The following is a 12,442-nucleotide window of genomic DNA, read 5'->3' as shown; positions in this document are numbered from 1 at the left end:
TTTGGAGCAATTTATGGGGCCTATTATATACTATATGTGGTCATTATACTGTATGGAGCACTATATGTGGCCATTATGCTGTATGGAGCAATATATGGGGCCCATTATATACTGTATGGAGCAATATATGGGGCCCAATATATACTATATGTGGCCATTATACTGTATGGAGCAATATATGGGGCCTATTATATACTATATGTGGTCATTATACTATATGGAGCACTATATGGGGCCATTATGCTGTATGGAGCAATATATGGGGCCCATTATATATTATATGGGGCCATTTTACTGTATTTAGCAATTTATGGAGCCTATTATATACTATATGGGGCCATTATACTGTGCAGCAATATATGGGGCCCAGTATATACTATATGGAGCAATATATGGGGCCCATTATATACTATAAGTGGCCATTATACTATATGGAACAATATATCAGGCTTATTTTATACTATATGGGGCCATAATACTGTGCAGCAATATAAGGGGCACAGTAAGAAGTGTATGGAGCAATATATTGGGCCCAGTATATACATTATGGAGCAATATATGGGGCCCAGTATATACTGTATGGAGCAATATATTGGGCCCATTGTATAATATATGGGTCCATTATACTGTATGGAGCAATTTATGGAGCCCATTATATACTTTATGGAGCAATTATATTGTATATGGGGCCCAGTATATACTGTATTTAGCAATATATTGGGGCCCAGTATATACAGTATTGAGCAAAAAATGTGGCCCTTTATATATTACATGGGGCCATTATACTTTGCAGCAATATATGGGGCCCAGTATATACTGTATGGAGCAATATTTGGGGCCTATTATATACTATATGTGGCCATTACACTGTATGGAGCAATATATGGGGCCTATTATATACTATATATGGCCATTACACTGTATGGAGCAATATATGGGACCTATTATATACTATATGTGACCATTATACTGTATGGAACAGTATCTAGGGCCCAGTATATACTGTATGGAGCAATATATTGGGCCCATTATATAATATATGGGGCCATTATACTGTATGGAGCAATATATGGGCCTAGTATATACTCTATGGAGCAATATATTGGGCCCATTATATAATATATGGGGCCATTATACTGTATGGAGCAATATATGGGGCCCAGTATATACTCTATGGAGCAATATATGGAGCCTATCATATACTATATGAGGGGGTTATACTGTATGGAGAAATATATGTGGCCATTATACTGTATGGAACAATATATGGGGCTCATTATATACTATATGCGGCCTTTATACTTTATAGAGCAATATATGGGGTCCAGTATATACTGTATAGAGCACTATATGGGGCCATTATACTGTATGGAGCAATATGTGGGGCCCAATTATATACTATAAGGGGCTATTATACCGTATGGAGCAATATATGGGGTCCATTATATACTATATGGGGCCATTATGCTTTATGGAGCAATATATGGGGTCCAGTATATACTGTATGGAGCAATATATGGGCCCATTATACTGTATGGAGCACTATATGGGGCCATTATACTATATTGAGCAATTTATGGTACCCAGTATATACAGTTTGGAGCAAAATATGTGGCACAGTATACACTATATGGGGCCATTATACTGTATGGAGCAATATATGGGGCCATTATACTGTGCAGCAATATATGGGGCCCAGTAAGTACTGTATGGAGCAATATATGGGGCCCAGTATATACAGTATAGAGCAATATATGGGGCCCAGTTTGTACTGTATGGAGCAATATATGGGGCCCAGTATATACTGTATGGAGCAATATATGGGGCCCATTATATACAGTATGGAGCAAAAAATGTGGCCCTTATATATTATAAGGGGAAATTATACTGTGCAGCAATATATGGGGCTCAGTATATACTGTATGGAGCAATATATGGGGCCCTTTATATACTGTGTGGAGCAATATATGGGGCCTCTTATATGGTATATGGGGCCATGATACTGTATGGAGCAATATATGTAGGCCATTATATACTATATGGGGCCATTATACTGTATGAAGCAATATATGGGGTCCAGTATGTACTGTATGGAGCAATATATGGGGCCCATTATATACAGTATGGAGCAAAAAATGTGGCCCTTATATATTATAAGGGGAAATTATACTGTGCAGCAATATATGGGGCTCAGTATATACTGTATGGAGCAATATATGGGGCCTCTTATATGGTATATGGGGCCATGATACTGTATGGAGCAATATATGTAGGCCATTATATACTATATGGGGCTATTATACTGTATGGAACAATTTATGGGGCCCAGAATATTCCGCATAGAGCAAAACATGGAGCCCATTATATACTATATGGGGCAATTAAATTGTATGGAACAATTTATGGGGCCCAGTATATAATGTGTGGAGCAGTACATTGGGCCCATTATATACTACATGGGGCCTTTATATTGTTTGGAGTAATTTAGAGGACCCAGTATATACTGTATGGAACAATATATAGGGCCCATTATATACTATATGGGGCCATTATACTGTATGGAGCAATATATGGGCCCATTATATACTATATGAGGTCATTATACTGTATGGAGCAATACATGGGGCCAATTATATACTATATGGGGCCATTATACTGTATGGAGCAATATAAGGGGCCTATTATATACTATATGGGGCCATTATACTGTATAGAGCAATATATGGTGCGTATTATATACTATATGAGGCCATTATAGTGTATGGATCATTAAATGGGGCTCAGTATATACTTTATGGAGCAATATATGGGGCCCATTATATACTCTATGGAGAAATATATGGGTCCCATCATATACTGTATGTAGCAATATATGGGGCTATTATACTGTATGGAGTAATATGTGGGGCCTATTATATACTATAAGGGGCTATTATACTGTATGGAGAAATATATGTGGCCAGTATACTGTATGGAACAATATATGGGGCTCATTATATACTATATGGGGCCATTATACTTTATGTAGCAATATATGGGGTCCAGTATATACTGTATGGAGCACTATATTGGGCCATTATACTGTATGGAGCAATATGTGGGGCCCATTATATACTATATGGGGCCATTATACTTAATGGAGCATTATATGGGGTCCAGTATATACTGTGTGGAGCAATATATGGGGCCCATTCTACTGTTTGGAGCACTATATGGGGCCTATTATATACCATATGGGGCCATTATATTGTATTGAGCAATTTATGGTGCCTAGTATATACAGTATGGAGCAAAATATGTGGCACATTATACACTATATGGGGCCATTATACTGTATGGAGCAATATATGGGGCCCATTATATGCTATATGGGGCCATTATACTGTGCAGCAATACAGTTATATGAAAAAGTTTGGGCACCCCTATTAATCTTAAGCTTAATGTTTTATAAAAATTGGTGTTTTTGAAACAGCTATTTCAGTTTGATATATGTAATAACTGTTGGACACAGTAATGTTTCTACCTTGAAATGAGATTTATTATACTAACAGAAAATGTGCAATCTGCATTCAAACAAAATTTGACAGGTGCATAAGTATGGACACCCTTATCATTTTCTTGGTTTAAATACTCCTACCTACTTTTTACTGACTTACTAAAGCACTTTTATTGGTTTTGTAACCTTATTGAGCTTTGAACTTCATAGCCAGGTGTTTGCAATCATGAGAAAAGCTACTTAAAGTGGCCACTTGCAAGTTGTTCTCCTGTTTGAATCTCCTCTGAAGAGTGGCATCATGGGCTCCTCAAAACAACTGTCAAATGATCTGAAAACAAAGATTATTCAACATAGTTGTTCAGGGGAAGGATACAAAAAGCTGTCTCAGAGATTTAACCTGTCAGTTTCCACTGTGAGGAACATAGTAAGGAAATGGAGGAACACAGGGACAGTTCTTGTTAAGGCCAGAAGTGGCAGGCCAAGAAAAACATCAGAAAGGCAGAGAAGAAGAATGGTGAGATCAGTCAAGGACAATCCTCAGACCACCTCCAGAGAGCTGCAGCATCAACTTGCTGCAGATGGTGTCACTGTGCATCGGTCAACTATACAACGCACTTTGCACAAGGAGAAGCTGTATGGGAGAGTGATGCGAAAGAAGCCATTTCTGCAAGCACACCACAAACAGTCGGCTGAGGTATGCAAAAGCACATTTGGAGAAGCCAATTTCTTTTTGGAAGAAGGTCCTTTGGACTGATGAAACCAAGATTGAGTTGTTTGGTCATACAAAAAGGCGTTATGCATGGCGGCAAAAAAACATGGCATTCCAAGAAAAACACTTGCTACCCACAGTAAAATTTGGTGGAGGTTCCATCATGCTTTGGGGCTGTGTGGCCAATGCCGGCACCGGCAATCTTGTTAAAGTTGAGGGACGCATGAATTTCACTCAGTATCAGCAGATTCTTGACAATAATGTTCAAGAATCAGTGATAAAGTTGAAGTTACGCAGGGGATGGATCTTTCAGCAAGACAATGATCCAAAACACCGCTCCAAATCTACTCAGGCATTCATGCAGAGGAACAATTACAATGTTCTGGAATGGTCATCCCAGTCCCCAGACCTGAATATCATTGAACATCTGTGGGGTCATTTGAAGAGGGCTGTCCATGCTCGGCGACCATCAAACTTAACTGAACTGGAATTGTTTTGTAAAGAGGAATGGTCAAAAATACCTTCATCCAGGATCCAGGAACTCATTAAAAGCTACAGGAAGCGACTAGAGGCTGTTATTTTTGCAAAAGGAGGATCTACTAAATATTAATGTCACTTTTCTGGTGAGGTGCCCATACTTATGCATCGGTCAAATTTTGTTTGAATGCAGATTGCACATTTTCTGTTAGTACAATAAACCTCATTTCAAGGCAGAAACATTACTGTGTCCAACAGTTATTACATATATCCAACTGAAATAGCTGTTGCAAAAACACCAATTTTTATAAAACATTAAGCTTAAGATTAATAGGGGTGCCCAAACTTTTTCATATAACTGTATATGGGGTTCAGTATATACTGTATGGGAGCAATATATGGGGCACATTATATACTATATGGGGCCATTATACTGTATGGAGCAATATATGGGGCCTATTATATACTATACGTGGCCATTTTACTGTATGGAGCAATATATGGGGCTCAGTATATACTGTATGGAGCAATATATGGGGCCCATTATATAATATATGGAGCCATTATACTGTATGCATCAATATATGGGGCCCGTTATATTCTATATGGGGCCATTATACTGTGGATCAATATCTGGGGCCCAGTATATACTGTATGGAGCAATATATGGGGCCCAGTATATACTGTATGGAGCAATATATGGGGACCATTATACTGTATGGAGCACTATATGGGGCCTATTAGATACTATATGTGGTCATTATACTGTATGGAGCACTATATGGGGCCATTATGCTGTATGGAGCAATATATGGGGCTCATTATATACTGTATGGAGCAATATATGGGGCCCATTATACACTATATGTGGCCATTATACTGTATGGAGCAATATATGGGGCCTATTATATACTATATGTGGTCATTATACTACATGGGGCCATTATGCTGTATGGAGCAATATATGGGGCCCCTTATATATTATATTGGGGCCATTATACTGTTTAGCAATTTATGGAGCCCATTATATACTATATGGGGCCATTATACTGTGCAGCAATATATGGGGCCCAGTATATACTGTATGGAGCAAAATATAGGGCCCATTATATACTATATGTGGCCATTATACTATATGGAGCAATATATCGGGCCTATTTTATACTATATGGGGCCATTATACTGTGCAGCAATTTATGGGGCCCAGTAAGTACTGTATGGAGCAATATATGGGGCCCAGTATATACAGTATGAAGCAAAAAATGTGGCCCTTTATATATTATAAGGGGAAATTATACTGTGCAGCAATATATGGGGCTCAGTATATACTGTATGGAGCAATATATGGGGCCCATGATACACTGTGTGGAGCAATATATGGGGCCTATTATATACTGTATGGAGCAATATATGGGTCCCATTATATACTGTGTGGAGCAATATATGGGGCCTATTATACACTGTGTGGAGCAATATATGGGGCCTATTATATACTGTATGGAGCAATATATGGGTCCCATTATATACTGTGTGGAGCAATATATGGGGCCTATTATATACTGTATGGAGCAATATATGGGGCCTATTATATACTGTATGGAGCAATATATGGGTCCCATTATATACTGTGTGGAGCAATATATGGGGCCTATTATATACTGTGTGGAGCAATATATGGGGCCTATTATATACTGTATGGAGCAATATATGGGGCCTATTATATACTATATGGGGCCATGATACTGTATGGAGCAATATATGTCTGCCATTATATACTATATGGGGCCATTATACTGTATGAAGCAATATATAGGGCCCAGTATATACTGTATGGAGCAATATATGGGGCCCAGTATATACAGTATGGAGCTAACGGCCGCCATCTTGTTCTGAAATCCCGCTTCGCTGATTGGTCCGGCCGGCAATTCCTGGACGGACAGACAGACGGGATAAGCCAATTATATAGTAGATGGGGCCATGATACTATATTGAGCAATATATGTCGGCCATTATATACTACAGTGGTGGCCAGAAGTATTGGCACCCCTGTAATTCTGTCAGATAATACTCAGTTTCTTCCTGAAAATGATTGCAATCACAAATTCTTTGGCATTATTATCTTCATTTAATTTGTCTTCAATGAAAAAACACAAAAAGAATTGTCCTAAAGCCAAATTGGATATAATTCCACACCAAACCTAAAAAAGGGGGTGGACAAAAGTATTGGCACTGTTTCAAAAATCATGTGATGCTTCTCTAATTCGTGTAATTAACAGCACCTGTAACTTACCTGTGGCACCTAACAGGTGTTGGCAATAACTAAATCACACTTGCAGCCAGTTAACATGGATTAAAGTTGACTCAACCTCTGTCCTGTGTCCTTGTGTGTACCACATTGAGCATGGAGAAAAGAAAGAAGACCAAAGAACTGTCTGAGGACTTGAGAAACCAAATTGTGAGGAAGCATGAACATTCTCAAGGCTACAAGTCCATCTCTAAAGACCTGAATGTTCCTGTGTCTTCCGTGCGCAGTGTCATCAAGAAGTTTAAAGCCCATGGCACTGTGGCTAACCTCCCTAGATGTGGACGGAAAAGAAAAATTGACGAGAGATTTCAACGCAAGATTGTGCGGATGGTGAATAAAGAACCTCGACTGACATCCAAACAAGTTCAAGCTGCCCTGCAGTCCGAGGGTACAACAGTGTCAACACGTACTATCCGTCGGCGTCTGAATGAAAAGGGACTGTATGGTAGGATACCCAGGAAGACCCCACTTCTTACCCCGAGACATAAAAAAGCCAGGCTGGAGTTTGCCAAAACTTACCTGAGAAAGCCTAAAACGTTTTGGAAGAATGTTCTCTGGTCAGATGAGACAAAAGTAGAGCTTTTTGGCAAAAAGCATCAACATAGAGTGTACAGGAAAAAAAAGAGGTATTCAAAGAAAAGAACACGGTCCCTACAGTCAAACATGGCGGAGGTTCCCTGATGTTTTGGGGTTGCTTTGCTGCCTCTGGCACTGGACTGCTTGACCGTGTGCATGTCATTATGAAGTCTGAAGACTACCAACAAATTTTGCAGCATAATGTAGCGCCCAGTGTGAGAAAGCTGGGTCTCCCTCACAGGTCATGGGTCTTCCAGCAGGACAATGACCCAAAACACACTTCCAAAAGCACTATAAAATGGTTTGAGAGAAAGCACTGGAGACTTCTAAGGTGGCCAGCAATGAGTCCAGACCTGAATCCCATAGAACACCTGTGGAGAGATCTCAAAATGGCAGTTTGGAGAAGGCACCCTTCAAATATCAGGGACCTGGAGCAGTTTGCCAAAGAAGAATGGTCTACAATTCCAGCAGAGCATTGTAAGAAACTCATTGATGGTTACCGGAAGCGGTTGTTCGCAGTTATTTTGGCTAAAGGTTGTGCAACCAAGTATTAGGCTGAGGGTGCTAATACTTTTGTCTGGCCCATTTTTGGAGTTTTGTGTGAAATGATCAATGATTTGATTTTTGCTTCATTCTCTTTTGTGTTTTTTCCTTGCAAGCAAATTAAATGAAGAGAATAATAACAAAGAATTTGTGATTGCAATCATTTTCAGGAAGAAACTGAGTATTATCTGACAGAATTGCAGGGGTGCCAATACTTTTGGCCACCACTGTATAACCTGTAATATTATACTTTTCAAGAAAGGTATCCATGCCCTTCTTAAATTTTAATAGTGAATCACTCATTACAACATCATGCGGCAGAGAGTTCCATAGTCTCTCTGCTCTTACAGTAAAGAATCCGCGTCTGTGATTATTATTAAACCTTCTTTCCTCCAGACGTAGAAGATGCCCCCTTGTCCCCGTCTCTGGTCTCAGAGTAAAAAGATCAGTAGAAAGGTCTTTGTACTGTCCCCTCATATACTTGTACATAGTAATAAGATCACCCCTAAGCCTTAGTTTTTCCTCAGTAAATAACCCCAAGTGTAATAACCTGTCTTGGTATAGCAGACCCCCCAGTCCTCTAATAACCTTGGTCGCTCTTCTCTGCACCCGCTCTAGTTCAGCTATGTCTTTCTTATACACCGGAGACCAGAACTGTACACAGTATTCTAAGTGTGGTCGCACTAGTGACTTGTATAGAGGTAAAATTATGTTCTCCTCATGAGCAGCTGCCTGACACTGGCCACTAAACGTGAGCTTGTCGTCCACCAATACACCCAGGTCTTTTTCAGTTCCAGTTTTGCACAGTGTTTTTCAATTAAGCATATAATTATACAATTTATTTCCTCTGTCCCAGTGCATTACCTTACATTTATCCCCATTAAATCTCATTTGCCATTTATCAGCCCAAGGTTCTAGTTTACACAGATCCTCCTGTAATATAAAATTACCCTCCTCTGTATTGATTACCCTGCAGAGTTTAGTGTCATCTGCAAATATTGAAATATTACTCTGTATGCCCTCTAAAAAGTCATTAATAAATATGTTAAAAAGAAGGGGGCCCAATACTGACCCCTGTGGTACCCCACTGTTAACTGAGACCCAGTCTGAGTGCGTTCCATTAATAACCACCCTTTGTTTCCTATCACTGAGCCAATTCTTAACCCACTTACATATATTTTCCCCTATCCCCATTGTTCTCATTTTATGTATCAATCTTTTGTGTGGAACTGTATCAAAAGCTTTTGAAAAGTCCATATACACAACATTCACTTCATTTCCTTGGTCCAGTCCGGAACTTGCCTCCTCATAAAAACTGATCAAATTAGTTTGACAGGAACGGTCCCTCGTAAACCCATGTTGATATTGGGTCATGAAGTTATTCCTCCTCAGATACTCTAGTATAGCATCTCTTAGGAAACCCTCCAGGATTTTACACACAGTAGAGGTTAAGCTTACTGGCCTATAACTTCCAAGTTCAGTTTTTGTCCCCTTTTTGAATATTGGCACCACATTTGCTATACACCAGTCCTGTGGTACAGACCCTGTTATTATGGAATCTTTAAAGATTAAAAATAATGGTCTATCTATGACGTTACTTAATTCCTGCAGTTCTCGTGGGTGTATCCCGGGGATTTGTCAACTTTAGTGATTTTTAGACGCCGCCGTACTTCCTGCTGGGTTAAGCAAGTGACATTTAATGGAGAATTTTTGTTATCACTGACTTATCATGTTTTCTGTCATGCGATTTTCTTGTGTAAATACGGTTGAAAAAAATCATTTAGCATATTGGCTTTTTCCTCATCCTCATCCACCATTTCACCCAGACTATTTTTAAGGGGACCAACACTATCATTTTTTAGTTTTTTACTATTTGTGTAGTTAAAGAATATTTTGGGATTATTTTTACTTTATCTGGCAATGATTTCCTCTGTCTCAATCTTTGCTGCCTTGATTTGGTTTTTACAGAATTTATTTAATTTTCTATATTTATTTAATGCCTCATCACTACCTACTAGCTTTAGTTCTCTAAATGCTTTCTTTTTGTCACTTATTGCGCCCCTTACAGCTCTACTTAGCCATAGTGGTTTCCTCCTATTTCTAGCATGTTTATTCCCATAGGGTATACATTGTGCAACGGTCCTATTCAGGATGCTAATAAATGTCTCCCATTTGCTTTGTGTAGCTTTATGTCTCAGGATATCGTCCCAGTATATTGCACTAAGATCATCTCTCAACCGTTGGAAATTTGCCTTCCTGAAGTTTAGTGTCCTTGTAACCCCTCTACTACCCATCTTATTAAAGGTTACATGAAAACTTATTATTTTGTAATCACTATTACCCAAGTGACCCCCAACTCGTATATTTGATATGCGGTCTGGCTTGTTGGTAAATATTAGGTCTAGCAGTGCCCCCCTTCTTGTTTGTTCCTTAACCAGTTGTGAAAGGTAATTGTCTCTCATAGTAGTCAAAAACCTATTACCTTTGCTTGAACTACAGGTTTCTGTCCCCCAATGTATTTCAGGGTAGTTGAAGTCCCCCATAATAATGAGTTCTCCTTGAGTCGCTACTTCATCTATTTGCTTTACAAGGATATTCTCCACTGCTTCCATTATTTTTGGAGATTATAAGAAACCCCTATCAGTAATTTATTATTTTTTCCCCTTCCCCTTATCTCCACCCACAGGGACTCTACATTTTCATTATATTCTCCCGCAAGATGGGTTTTAAGGATGATTTTACATATAAACACACACCCCCCTCGCTTGTTTGTACGGTCATTTCAGAACAGACTATAGCCCTGTAAGTTAACTGCCCAGTCATGGCTCTCGTCCAGCCATGTCTCAGATATCCCCACCATGCCATAATTATTTTCCAACAAAATTAATTCTAATTCCTCCATTTTGTTGGTGAGGCTTCTGGCATTAGTGTACATGCATTTTATGTATCTCTCTGTACCTCTATTCCTTCTTACTTTATTGACTGTTCTAACCCCACCCCCAATTTCTTTATTTGTGCCCAGGTCATTCTCTGCACTATCTTCCCCAGCTATAAAATGAACACCCTCCCCCCAATCCCTAGTTTAATCACTCCTCCAACCTTCTAGCCATTTTCTCCCCAGCACAGCTGCACCCTCCCCATTGAGGTGCAGCCGTTCCCTAGCGTAGTCAGCCCAGTTCTCCAGGAACCCAAATCCCTCCTTCCTACACCAGTTCTTGAGCCACTTATTTTGCTCCCTAATCTCCCGTTGCCTCTCTGGCGTGGCACATGGTACAGGTAGTATTTCCGAGAATACCACCTTGGAGGTCCTTGCTCTAAGCTTGCAGCCTAATTCCCTGAAATCATCTTTAAGGACCTTCCACCTACCTCTAACTTTGTCATTTGTGCCAATGTGCACCATGACCGCTGGGTCCTCACCAGCCCCTCCCAGTAATCTGTCAACCCGATCAGCGATGTGCCGGACTCGAGCGCCAGGTAGGCAGCACACTGTTCGACGATCCCTGTCTTTGTGACAGATTGCCCTATCTGTTCCCCTAATAATTGAGTCCCCCACTACCAGCACCTGCCTGATTTGCCCTGCTCTCCTATTTGCCCCCTTACTGGAGCTGACACTCCTCCGGCTTTCAGGGGACATGCCTTGCTGCAGCAGTGCTACCCCTGTACCGACACCCCTCTCATCTGCCTTCAGTCTTCTCTTCAATCCTGTTTAGTTGCCTTCTGTCAGATACACACCACCTCTCTCTTCGGCTTGAGCCAGACTACAATAACAAGTTCACCACAGTCCCCCTGGGGCTCTGCTAAAACACTCCCTGTCTCCTGTGACCGTGTTAAGCCCTCTAGTTGCTGGATGCTTCTGAAGCACAACACTTCCTGTCTCCTGTGCTTGTGTTATTTGTAACAGTTGCTGGATGCTTTGGAAGCAACAGCACTGCTTCTGCATGTCACAATTATCTTTCCACCATCTCATTCAACCCCTTCAGCTGACCTATCCATCAAAGTCAATGGCTACCCACTCTCCCCAGTCCTACAAACTTGACTCTGATCTTACATAGTTACATAGTTACATAGTTACATAGTTTATAAGGCCGAAAAAAGACAAGCGTCCATCCAGTTCAGCCTATTTCTTGTGCACTGCAGCTATTCCGCAGCGTTGATCCAGGGGAAGGCAACAAAAAACCATGAGGTATAGGCCAATTTACATCACTGAGGAAAAATTCACTTCCCGACACCAATCTGGCAGTAAGATTAAATCCCTGGATTAATTAACTAAGCATAAGATGTAATTTTATTGTTCTCAAGAAAGGCGTCCAGGCCTCTCTTGAACTCTTTAAGTGAG

The sequence above is a fragment of the Phyllobates terribilis genome, unplaced genomic scaffold (genome assembly GCF_046119375.1).
Source record: "Phyllobates terribilis strain yellow unplaced genomic scaffold, ASM4611937v1 Scaffold_455__1_contigs__length_1453912, whole genome shotgun sequence".
Lineage (NCBI taxonomy): Eukaryota > Metazoa > Chordata > Amphibia > Anura > Dendrobatidae > Phyllobates > Phyllobates terribilis.
The sequence above is the reverse complement of the archived record's forward strand: the minus strand, read 5'-3'. Positions refer to the sequence as shown.